An 11,836-nucleotide genomic window follows, 5' to 3' on the forward strand; every position below is an offset into this window, starting at 1 on the left:
CCCAACACACAACACCATGCGTGGCTACCGGCAAGAGCCCAGCAGAACTGCGATGGGGACGGCACCTCATCACCAAGCTGGACCGCCTACACCCAGACCAGGTAGCAGCCGAAACCGGAAGGGCAACATCACCATCATCACCATCATCACCAGCATCACTACCATCACCATTGCCGTCATCACCCACACACAGGGTCCTCAACCTGGGGGACCTGGTCTGGGCAAGGAACTATGGGGCTGGACATCCTTGGGTTCCGGGGACAGTGGTCGGGAAAACAGGACCCCTTTCGTACATTGTAGGGGTGGAGGGGGACAGACGCATAAGGCGACACATCGATCAGCTCAGAGGAAGAGTCCCTGAGCACGTCACACACGCCCCTGAGCGCGTCACACACGTCCCTGAACTCAACGCACACGATCAACAGGAGGACCACACTCCAGGAGGGGTCAACCCAGCTGAGGACGTCACAGGGCAGAGACCAGAGGAGGAGGACTTCCTGATGCCGGCTCCTTGCAGCCCTGCACAAAGGCCTCAGGAACCCACGGTCCAAGCCCAGGGGCCAAGCACACCCAGACGATCCACCTGTCCACACAGGACACCAGCCTACCTGTCGGACTATGTGTGCAAGTGACCCTCACACAAGGACACCACTGTTTTTTATATATATATATATATATACTCATAGTTATAGTAGTTGCATGTTGTTGTTGTTATGTGGGTCTTCTCTAAGGGGGGAGGGGTGTTATGTATGCAGGCATCTGCATAGCAACAGCCATCAGGGGGCGTTGGCCTGGACAGTTTCGGCGGGAAACCTAGGGCCAACCCCATTGGCTGTTAGCTTACCTGGCCAGGTATATAAGGAGGCCAGGTAGCCCTCATTCCCCAGTTCACTTCCCCTTCCAATAAAGAGCTGAACTCACACACCGGCTGGCGTCTCTCTTGCGTTGGACCCACTACACAATAAGCAGAAACTGCCATGTAGCAAGAGGAGTGTTTTGATGCTCAGATGGCTTCCTTTCAGGATTGCAAGCTGAGAATACCTTGTGGAATTGGTAGCTGTCTTGGAAATAGCATATTATTTGCACAGAGTCAAAGAAATATCTGGAGTCTGTAAACAGATGCAGAGTTCGAGCCCTTGCCCTGCTTCTTGAGGAAATGCTATGTTAATCATATATTTTGACAGCTATGAGCCATAGTGGGGGAGAGACACTAAAAAGAAGGGAATAATACCAACAGATTGGGCTATAGAACTACAGTACATGGGCTTTCCCTTGTTTTCTTTTGACTGGGATTATTTTGAGGGATTTTTTTCAGGCCTCAAGGTTGACACAATTGTTTGTGTGTTTTTTCTAAACTGTCTGCAAACATTGCAACTAAATCAATGAACGTTAGCAGTGAGATAAGAGAAGGCTTTAGGGATTGCAAATAAGGGGATTCTTGCAATTTCAGATACAGATGCATTTGTGGAAGAGATAAAAAAAAATCAAGGGGGCATCTACAACAGTACTCTTGAATCTGTCGCTTTTTTTAATATTGCGTAGATCACAGGTGTCAAACTCGCCACATCACGTGATGTGTTGCGAGGTATCGCAACTTTTTTTGCATTGCCGGAGCTGGGGTGGGTGCGGCTTCCGCATGATGCAACCGGCCTATGGGCCGGCAGTTTAACACCCCCTGGCATATATAGTACATATAAAAAAAGGAGGCAAGCTTTCAACAGCATGACTGTAGCCTGTGTTGGGATTCAAATATGTGAACAACCAGTTGTCTGTGTGAATGCCGCTTCCGGAAGTCCATTCTGGGCCTGGGCAAAAAATAATTAGCTACCGGTTCTGCAAAACTGGTGTGAACCGGCTGAATCCCGCCACTGGCTGTAGCCACCTTCCTGACTACCTCCCCACAATTGATACCTTTGCTCAGACCCCCAGATTATCCCCAGCTGCAATCCTGGACCTGCTTGTTGATCCTCAGTGCTGCAAATAAAAATCTGTGATGACAGGGGATTGGGATCCTTGGGCTGATTGCAATTAGGCTGATTTTCAGGAAGCCTCCAGCTGCTGCTGAAGTCCTAGCACCCACAGCCTGCTGGCCAATGGTAAGGACAATGGGAGTGGTCAGTCTGTGTTTGAAACCATACAGGTCCTCCCAGCCCCACTTAAACAATTGCTTCCCAATTCATTTCTAGGGTCTTTTGGGTCCCTTTCCACTCACTGATAAGACTTAAGTTTAAAATTATGCACAGACTTTGGAGAGGGACAGCTTTTGGCTTACCAAATCGGGATTTTTATAGGCTCAGGAAGGCCTCTTTCAACCTATGGGCATCTAGACTAAAGCCAATAGTTGCTAATCTTATCCTCTACCTCTTTTTCTCCCAAGCATTTTCCTTTCTCCTGCCACTGCCTGTTTCCCCTTAATTTTGTTCCATTCCCCCTTCCTGCATAATTTATCTTCCTTCTCTGTTTGACTGACTTGCTCCCTGCTGTAGGTTTTTAATTAAGGACCTTGTCCATATCTGTCACCTTCCATTCCTCTCGCCTCTCATCTCTGTTCCTGTGTGTTCCCCCACTCTGACTGCCTACCCGCCTGTTTTCTGTCTCTGGCTTCCTCAGGTTTTTTTTTTAATCCCTTTTAGAAGCAGGCTCAGTATGCCCTGTGCAGTGGCTGCCCCTGGAGAAGATGGAAATTGACAGGAGCCTGACCTTCTGCTTGTCAGAGAGCAAAGGGATCAGAGTCTTGTCAGTTCCAGACAGCTTTGGAGACAGAAGGAGCTCCTTCTACTTTCCTGCAGCTTCGGAAAAGATCAAGTGCACAGAGGGGCAGCCTTCATTTTTATTCGCCATTCTCAGGAGGTGGTAAAATGATCTGTGGGCAGAAGCGACTGAGCTTCTAATTACAAGAATCTCTTGGTCCCTGATTTCTGAAGTGTCCTTTTGATTCATCCCTTTTCCACAGGAGTGGAAGCTTTAGTTTTACCTATTTTCCCCTCCCCCTCCCCTGATTTTTCCCTTCTTTCTCTTGGGATATTTTGAAGACTGCCAGTTGCTTAGGGCCTGTTACAGTGTTGTAGCAAATTCAAGAAATACCACAGATAAGGAAAAGCTGTCTTAGCTGACCCCTTCAGAAATCTGTTTCTCTGGCAAAGATGGATGACATTAGTTGCTAGGACGGGCAATTTAAAATCTGATTGGCTGACTTTCTTTTCCAGGTTCTCGTGGGTAAAAGATTATTCCATTCAGGGTGAATTCTCTAACTCTCCCCATCGCTTGGCTGAGTTTGTCCAGCTGGACAAACTTAGCCCTTTGGCTCACCTTGCCTCTATCTGCCACAAACAGAAGTGAGGGAGCTTGTGTTAATCCAGAATCCTAAAGTGTGGCTTCAGAAGCCATGCAATTTCACTTGTGGGGAAAACTTTAATGAGACCTTCCCTGATTAAAACAAGAATGCCAAACCTTTACATATAAAAAGGTGTTTATTGGGAAACACTGGTACTCCCATCAAGAGGGGTATACTAATTTAGGTTTCGTTACTTGGTTGGGATCAGTCATCTCAACCATGCATTGAATGATGTTACTTTATTTTTACTTTCCAAGTTGGCCAAAATCCAGTGCACTTTTAAAGTTTGTTTTCAACTCTTTCTCTCTTCCCAGTAGGTAACAGGCATGCGTCCCCATTTTTCCCCCCTTTAGTTCCAGTTACACAGAATGCCTCCTCAGTTATGATAAAGGACAAACTAACCTAGATTAAAGGAAGAAAAGAGAGAAGAGAAAGGCAGGAGGGCAACTGCAGGGAGTTAGCTATTTTCTTATCTCCTCCACCACAATGCATCAGATCACTTGATAGCTGGAGCCTGTCCTTGTTCCAGCCCGGCTGCTTGAAGTTGATAATATATATTAAAAAAAATGCCCCTTCCATTTTTTTTAAACTTTGTGGGAAAAGGATAGGCAACAAACTGACACTTTTTACAGAGCTGTGTATGTGTGTTTTCCTCCCACTGAAACTGAACGCAATCTCAAGGTGGCAGGTGGCTAATAACCATATTCATATCATTTTGCATTTCATCATGGCACTTGACGTGTTTGCTGTCAAAGATCCTAGCTCAGGTTCAAAGCAGGCCCCCATTTTAGATGCAGATTATGCACCTGATGCGTCCATAAAGATTCATTGATTCATATCATAAAAGCCAAAAGAATCTTTAGAAGTATTTAAGCTTGGCTTTTCATATACTTTTTGGTTTTTCAAAGTTTAGGCAACACGGGCAAGGCTCATATTGCATGCCTTTGAACCTGTATCAATCAAGTCTGCTTTTAATTAATCTCTTCTGTCCAAGCTCCAAATGTTGAAAAGAAGATTATTAACAATCAGTGAGACAGAATTTCAGCCATTTATCTCTCTTTCCCTTTCCCTCTTTATCTCAGATGAAGAGAAGGACAGGGGTGACATGATAGCAGAGTTCCAATATCTCAGGGGTTGCCACAAAGAAGAGGGAGTCAAGCTATTCTCCAAAGCACCTGAAGGCAGGACAAGAAGCAACGGATGGAAACTAATCAAGGAGAGAAGCAACTTAGAACTAAGGAGAAAATTACTTATAGTTAGTGTTAGATACTGGGTTCGTTGCTTGATTGACGAGACGAGGTGAGTGAGTTCAGCAAGAATCATTCTTTATTTGGTTGCAGGAACTGAACTGGGAAACAGGGCTGCAAATGCAGCTTTTTATACCCTGGCCTCTAGGTGGCGGCCAATAGGTTTAAAGCAACCTATTGTCGCCCTAGAGGCAGCCAATGGTGGCACTGGAGACGGGTTGTCTGAGGAGCTGAGAGTGGTTAGCCAACTTCCCTGCTTAAACAACCTCCCAGCAATTAACCCCACGTGATACTCTTTAGTAAGACAAAATCCCAATACATTACAGTTAGAACAATTAATCAGTGGAAAACCTGCCTCCAGAAGTTGTGAATGCTCCAACACTGGAAGTTTTTAAGAAGAGAGCATTTGAGATAGCCATTGTCTGAAATGGTATAGGGTTTCCTGCCTGAGCAGGGAGTTGGTTTAGAAGAATAGAATAGAATAGAATAGAATAGAATAGAATAGAATAGAATAGAATAGAATAGAATAGAATAGAATAGAATAGAATAGAATAGAATAGAATAGAATAGAATAGAATAGAATAGAATAGAATAGAATAGAATAGAATAGAATAGAATAGAACTGGAAGGGACCTTGGAGGTCTTCTAGTCCAGCTCTCTGCTCAAACAGGAGAACCTATACCTTCTCAGACAAGTGACTGTCTAGCGCCTCTTCTTTAAAATCTCCAGTGATGGAGCCCCCACGATTTCTGGAGGCAAGCTGTTGCACTGGTTAATTGTCCTCACTGTCAGGAAGTTTCTCCTTAATTCTAGGTTGCTTCTCTCAATCAGTTTCCAACCATTATTTCTTGTGCTTTGGTGAATAATGTGACCCCCTCTTCTTTATGGCAGCCCCTCAAATACTGGAATACTGCTATCATGTCTCCCCTATTTCTTCTTTTCTTTAGACTAGCCAAACCCAAGTCCTGCAGCCGTTCTTCGTATGTTTTAATCTCCAAGCCTTTGATCATCTTAGTTGCTCTTCTCTGAATTTTTTCCCCCAAACCCACAACATCTTCTTTGTGATATGATGACCAAAATTGGCTGCAGTATTCCAGGTGTAGTCTTACTAGAGTTTTATAAAGCAGTACTAATACTTCATGTGATCTTGATTCTATGCCTCTGTTTATACAACCCAGGATTGTATTGGCTTTTTTGGCTGCTGCTGCTGCACATTGCTGGCTCATGGTTAAGTCATCATCCACTAGGACTCCAAGGTTCCTCTCACAGTTACTGTTTTTAAGCCAGGTCTCGCCCAATCTGTACTTGTACCTTTGATTTTTCCTGCCTAAATGTAAAACTTGGCTTTTCTCCACATTGAAACTCATATCGTTGGATAGGGCCCATTGTTCAAGTTTGTCAAGATCTTTTTGGATCCTGAGTTTGTCTTCTGGGGTGTTGGCTACTCCTGCCAGTTTGGTGTCATCTGCAAATTTGATGAGTTCCTCTTCAATTCTCTCATCTAAGTCATTGATGAAGACCTCCAAGGTCCGTTCCAACTTTGTTATTCTGTTATTCTGTTTCCCATCAAGCATACTGAACCCATTGTAATGATGTGAACTCTCATAAGCTTGCACCCTAGTAAAGTTGCTGAATCTGGAAGGTGTTATCAAGATTCTTGTCTACTACAATGCAACCATATTGCTATATTGATCCAAGAATGAGGGTGTGGGAGAGAATAGAAGAGAAAAATGGAAATGAAATTCAGAAGATAGTGATAATTATTTATTGATAATGATTATGCTTAAAATAATTGGGAATGATCTGGCATTTATTGTGGGAAGGAAATCAACCCCCCCCCCAAGTCTTCCACCCACTGTAAAGGTAAAGGTAAAGGTTCCACCGCACATGCATGCTAGTCGTTTCCGACTCTAGGGGCTGGTGCTCATCTCTGTTTCAAAGCTGAAGAGCCAGCGCTTGTCCGAGGACATCTCCGTGGTCATGTGGCCGGCATGACTAGACGCCAAAGGCGCACTAAACGCTGTTACCTTCCCACTGTAGTGGTCCCTATTTTTCTACTTGCATTTTTTTTACATGCTTTCGAACTGCTAGGTTGGCAGAAGCTGGGACGAGTAACAGGCGCTCACTCTGCTACGCGGCACTCGGGATTCAACCCGCCAAACTGCCGACCTTCTGATCAACAAGCTCAGCGTCCTAACCCACTGAGCCACCGCGTCCCTTTTCCACCACTGTAGTCTTCCCCAAAATCAGGACATTAAAAATTACAATTACAACAGGGCTCAACACAAAGAAACAAAGTGTTGGGACTATTCCTTCCAGGCTGATAATAGCCCTGATTAAAAAGCAAAAGATCCTTTCCCCAAAGAGATTACCACTTCCATCTACAATGCTAAATAAGTGGAAACTGCTATTCAACAAGACACATGACTCCAGAGCGCTCTCTCTTGGAAACCTGGCTAAGTGCACTTTTTTAGAATTAGAATTTCTGAGAATTAGAATTATGGTTAATCTGTGTAATAATATAAGGAAGCTGCTGGATGAACTAGAGATCAAGTCTTTTATAATTAAAGCAGTCTTGTACTTTTTTTTGCATAAAAACAAGAAATTGAAAGTCCCAATTCCTACCCCATCCCCCAGGTTTTGGATATTGCCACCTCTGGAATCAGATTTGTATCTTTTGATTTTTTTTCCCCATTCAGATTGGCAAGTTTGTTCTTTACTGACGGCAGCTAAATGCTTCTAACAACTGATGTGGTATTAGAAGAAGAGTTGCCTATGAAGTGATATTTTGACCTTTAAAATATTTTTTTATTTAAGCAAGACTTCTGACTATAATGTGGTTCTGGCACATTTTTTTTAAAAAACCTGTAATTGTTTTCTCTTATCATGATGCTGAGTGTGGAATGTTTTAATGTATGGGGAAATTCATTATTCAATTGTTCATGAACACCGTCCATTCAGATTGGGGTAATGTATAATTAGTTCTAAAGAAATGAGTAAATTAAGTCTGCTGCAGGATGGGGTCTTGATATGAGTATGACACAATCTTTGGCTATGGATAAGAACTACAAGGACATGTGAGCTGCTGTTGATTTCTAAGAAAATGTAGTTTGTCACCCATGTATTGAAGGGTGGGGAAAAAAATAACACAAACTTTCCAAATAAACACATTCTCTTCTCTAAATTACAACTAAGTGTATTGTTGTAGTGCTTTTAGACAGGCAAACTGTGCTTATAATTTATAACTTAACAAACAACACATCTATGATTCTATACAGATAATTTCAAATAAAGGGTTCCCCCCCCCCACAGGATCTTCACGTGATTCACTTCCTACATCAACCTATTTTTGGTTTAGCTATGGAATATTTTAGTATTTTTATTTTCAATGGGTTTAATTTTTTTAAAAGATAATGTCTATACATGGATACATATTTACCATAATTGTACAACTGATGCCAAAATAACATTAATAAAAGATACCAAGCAAAGTACATTGTTTTCCTAATATTAAAAAGGGGGAAAGAAATATGATTTCTTTTGAGCTTAGTAACAATGTCTCCATTATGTTATTGTTTATAAATAGTAAAAATAAAAAAATAACATCCCTAAACAATAAATATAAATGTTTGATTTCTGACTCTTCCATTCTTTGTTCTCCAACCAATTTGCGGTATATTTTGATATAAACTTTGGCAAGCCTGCCTTACATATTTATTTTTTCCTTCCTGCATAATGTGTAATATATATGGAAGCCACTCTTGCTTGAAGCTGTAATATATTTTAAATTGCAGAGAACTTGTCTTTTCTTTGACGCTCTGAAACTTATGAGTAATTCCTGTTCCCTTGTAGAATCTCCTAACTCTTTGCTGACCTTTCAAGGGAAAAGATGGCTTGAGAGCTTTCCAGCTCTCTATTATAAAGCCTGCTTAAGTTTGTTTGCTTTACGTTTGTCCAGGCAGAAGCATATAGCAGGATGGAGGACAGCAGACAATCTAAGCTAAGGCATTTCCCTGTGTCTGTATGCATGTGTAATGTGTGTCTGTTACTGCAGGATGTCTGGCAGCCTGGAATGGAGCAATAACTAAAAGTCCTTCTTTTATCCTTATTGTCAGCATGTTTTTATTGGCAGATAAAAATTCTACTGCAAACTACTGTATCTTCAAAGTTGTTTTAAGGAATTGAAAAACAGAAGGAGAGACTTCCTTGTTGATTTTTTTTATTACCATTTCATTAGGTGGGTATCTAGTTTGACAAACATCTGATTTAAAAATTGAGCTTCTGCTTGGTGTCTAAAGATATAAAATTGCTTCGTAAGGGATAGCGATGGACAATTAATTTTATGATGTGTTTGAGTAGAATGTGGTAATATGGAAGCATAAGCAATTGCCAATCAATTTCTATTATATACATCCATTATATAATTTCATGTCCAGCTTGCAAGAACAAGCTGACGTTAGGGTGGAGACTATTGATATTCTGATGAACTTAACTGGTGTTTTTTTTCTTTTTTCTTTAATCCTAAATAGACAACACCAGTGCAAATCAGAGGAAAAAGATGGAATTGGGGAGCATTTTGAGAGAAACAAAATCTAAATCTGCTCTAAGAGATGTTTACTTCAGCTTAGTCAAGAAAGCTAAGCTTATGCTCACACTGGCCTTTTTGTCATCTGCAAAGAAGTAGGCAGCACCCTGCTACAACAGATTGACTTAGTGCATAGTGTACTGTTACTAACATTAGTTAGCATTAACTTTTCCATTAGGGGATTCTCTATTTACAGTGCTCAAAACCAGCTAATTGTCTAGCATTTTATCTTTCATGTGACAACAAATTGAAGGGCTTCTTCTTTCAGAAGGGGTTGTTGAAGAAATGCTTATGGTACAAAATAACAGAAGTGGACAGAAGTCAGAGCAATTGTGAAAGAGGACATCAGCAAGAAGGCAAAGCATGGAAAGCAATGACATAGTCTCTAAAAGAACAGGTGGCCGGCCAGAACCAAAAGGATTTGCAGATTATCAAAGGGGGGGGGCAGATGGTAGTATTAGAGGAAAGAAGGGGATGCATTGAGTGGAGAGGAAAATAGCCCTGAAGATCTTGTGCCAACAAAAAGGAGAAGAAATGCTGCAGCCAAGAGGAGGGGCAGATGCTGTAAAGGAGTTAGGAGACAGCATGAAAACAGAAGTACTAGAAAAGCTTGTCATCTGTTGAGCAAAATAATGTTCCAGAGGAAAATATTATTGGAGAAATGATTTCCAGGAGATTTGTGATGCATTTCATGCAACATTTTCTTCCCTCACCCCATTATTTTACACAATTCCTTATGTCAGAAAAATCACACAAGCGTAGGAAAGATTAAGATTTTCTGAGACTTCAGAATATGATGCATGCATAACACCTGATGCTCTGCAGAAACCGTGTTTCGTTCAAGTGGTGGTGGGGGCTTAGAACAAGAACCTGAATCCTGTGCATGTGAGAAGAGGGGAGATTTTCCCTCAGGAGAAAAAGCTTTTAGCTTTCTCAGCTTGTGACTCAGAGCCATTGCATGACTTGGTCCATCCTGAGCTGTACTCTCTGAAAGACTAGACGCCCGTGCCCTCATTTTCCTCCCCATTAATTCCATCTTATCCTCCTCTAATCTTCTCTGAAAGGGTCAGGAGAGCCCGCAGGTGACCAGGAACAAAACAGCCCCCCCTCCTTCTGCCTAGCCTCCTTCCCAGGCTATCAGGCAGTCTGCTCAAGGGCTGCAATGCCACTCTGCCTGTTGCTTTCTGGGTAGCCCACTAATACCCCTGGTTTGGTAATGGAGGAAGAACCATGTGCACCACCTTCTTGGCCATCACAAGTCTAATACTGCTGCTACGTCGATGCTTCTTCAACAAAGTTGAACCGTAGGTCTCCTCCTCTTGCTATAGAGAAGCAGTTTTAGCAGCTTTTCCAACAATGAGCCTATGGGTGGGTGGTGTCTGGTCCTTAGTCATAGAGAGCTATAGTTTGTGTGTATTGTTGTTGTTTTCTTGTTGACTTTTGGAAAGTGGATCTTGAGACATCAAAATGGTTCTTTCACCTTTTTTGCTCAGATTTATAATCAAACTCCTGAGTTTGGGTTGTTTTGGGTTTTTCTTTCTCGTATCCGTGCATATTCTATGCAAACAAATTTATTTCAGTGAGTAGGACTTAAGAATTTACATAGAAATGATTCCACAAGAGAATTTCAGGATGGCTGTCTAGTAACCTATGAGAAACAGAATTCTGGTGTATTTGGAGTGACCCTGCTCAGTGTAGGACATGACAAGGCAGCTTTTTCTTTTTAAATTTGTATAATAATGATCTGACATTTTAAAACTAGTCTTCAAAGTGATATTCACCCTGTTGATACACAGCTGAATTATCAGTCACTGTAAATCCTCCCACACACACAGACACACACAAAATTCAGGGTTTTATTAGGAATAATTCCCATCCCAAGAAGAATTAAGATATTGTTTAAGATGAATTCTGGAACAATAAGATGCATTAATGCTTGTTTGATGCTTGATCAAGCCATGTTTTGCCTTCCTTTGCTTAATAATTCTCTGAGATTAGACTGAGCAGGGAAGGTGGGATTGAATGGCAGAGTCTGTATATGGAATTTTGTGGCAAATGTTGAATTATAGTGTGTATGAGATGAAATGCAGTGCAGGGTTTTCCTTCTGTGCCAAAACATCAAGCAGAACCTTTTAGATCCCAGTAAAGATACTGAGATTTAGAGTTCCTTGTCATACCATAGGAACACATCCTAAAATGGGCTTCCACATTCAGCTGTTACTTTCTAAAATGCCTTTGTTGTTGGCAGTGGTTAGCTCTGCTATAGGAAATGTGGTTTATTTATTTCCTTTGTTTTCACTGCTTTCATTTAGTTGTGATGGTACTGTACAATATTTCAGTCTTGTTGAAACCCAAATCTTCAATCTCTAATAGTTGGGGAGAAAAGATAGTACCAGTTAGCAATTGGGGAAAAAGAAAAATGAGATAAGGAAATATAGGAACAGTAATGGCTTTAAGATAAATTAATCCTTTCTTTTTGAGCTTTATTTTATATTGCTCTGATATGTGGTTTCAAATATCAAGATTTTGCATTCAATTATTATTTATATGACATTAATTGTAGAAACTGAAAATAATTTCCCAATCAACTACTGTTTCATAATATGCAAATATTTGAATGCGCCCACATGACCCATAATTAATAAAACCTTAAAAAAAATAAAGAATAGG

Source organism: Vipera berus, assembly GCF_964194415.1.
Source record: "Vipera berus genome assembly, chromosome: 2".
NCBI classification, from domain to species: Eukaryota; Metazoa; Chordata; class Lepidosauria; order Squamata; family Viperidae; genus Vipera; species Vipera berus.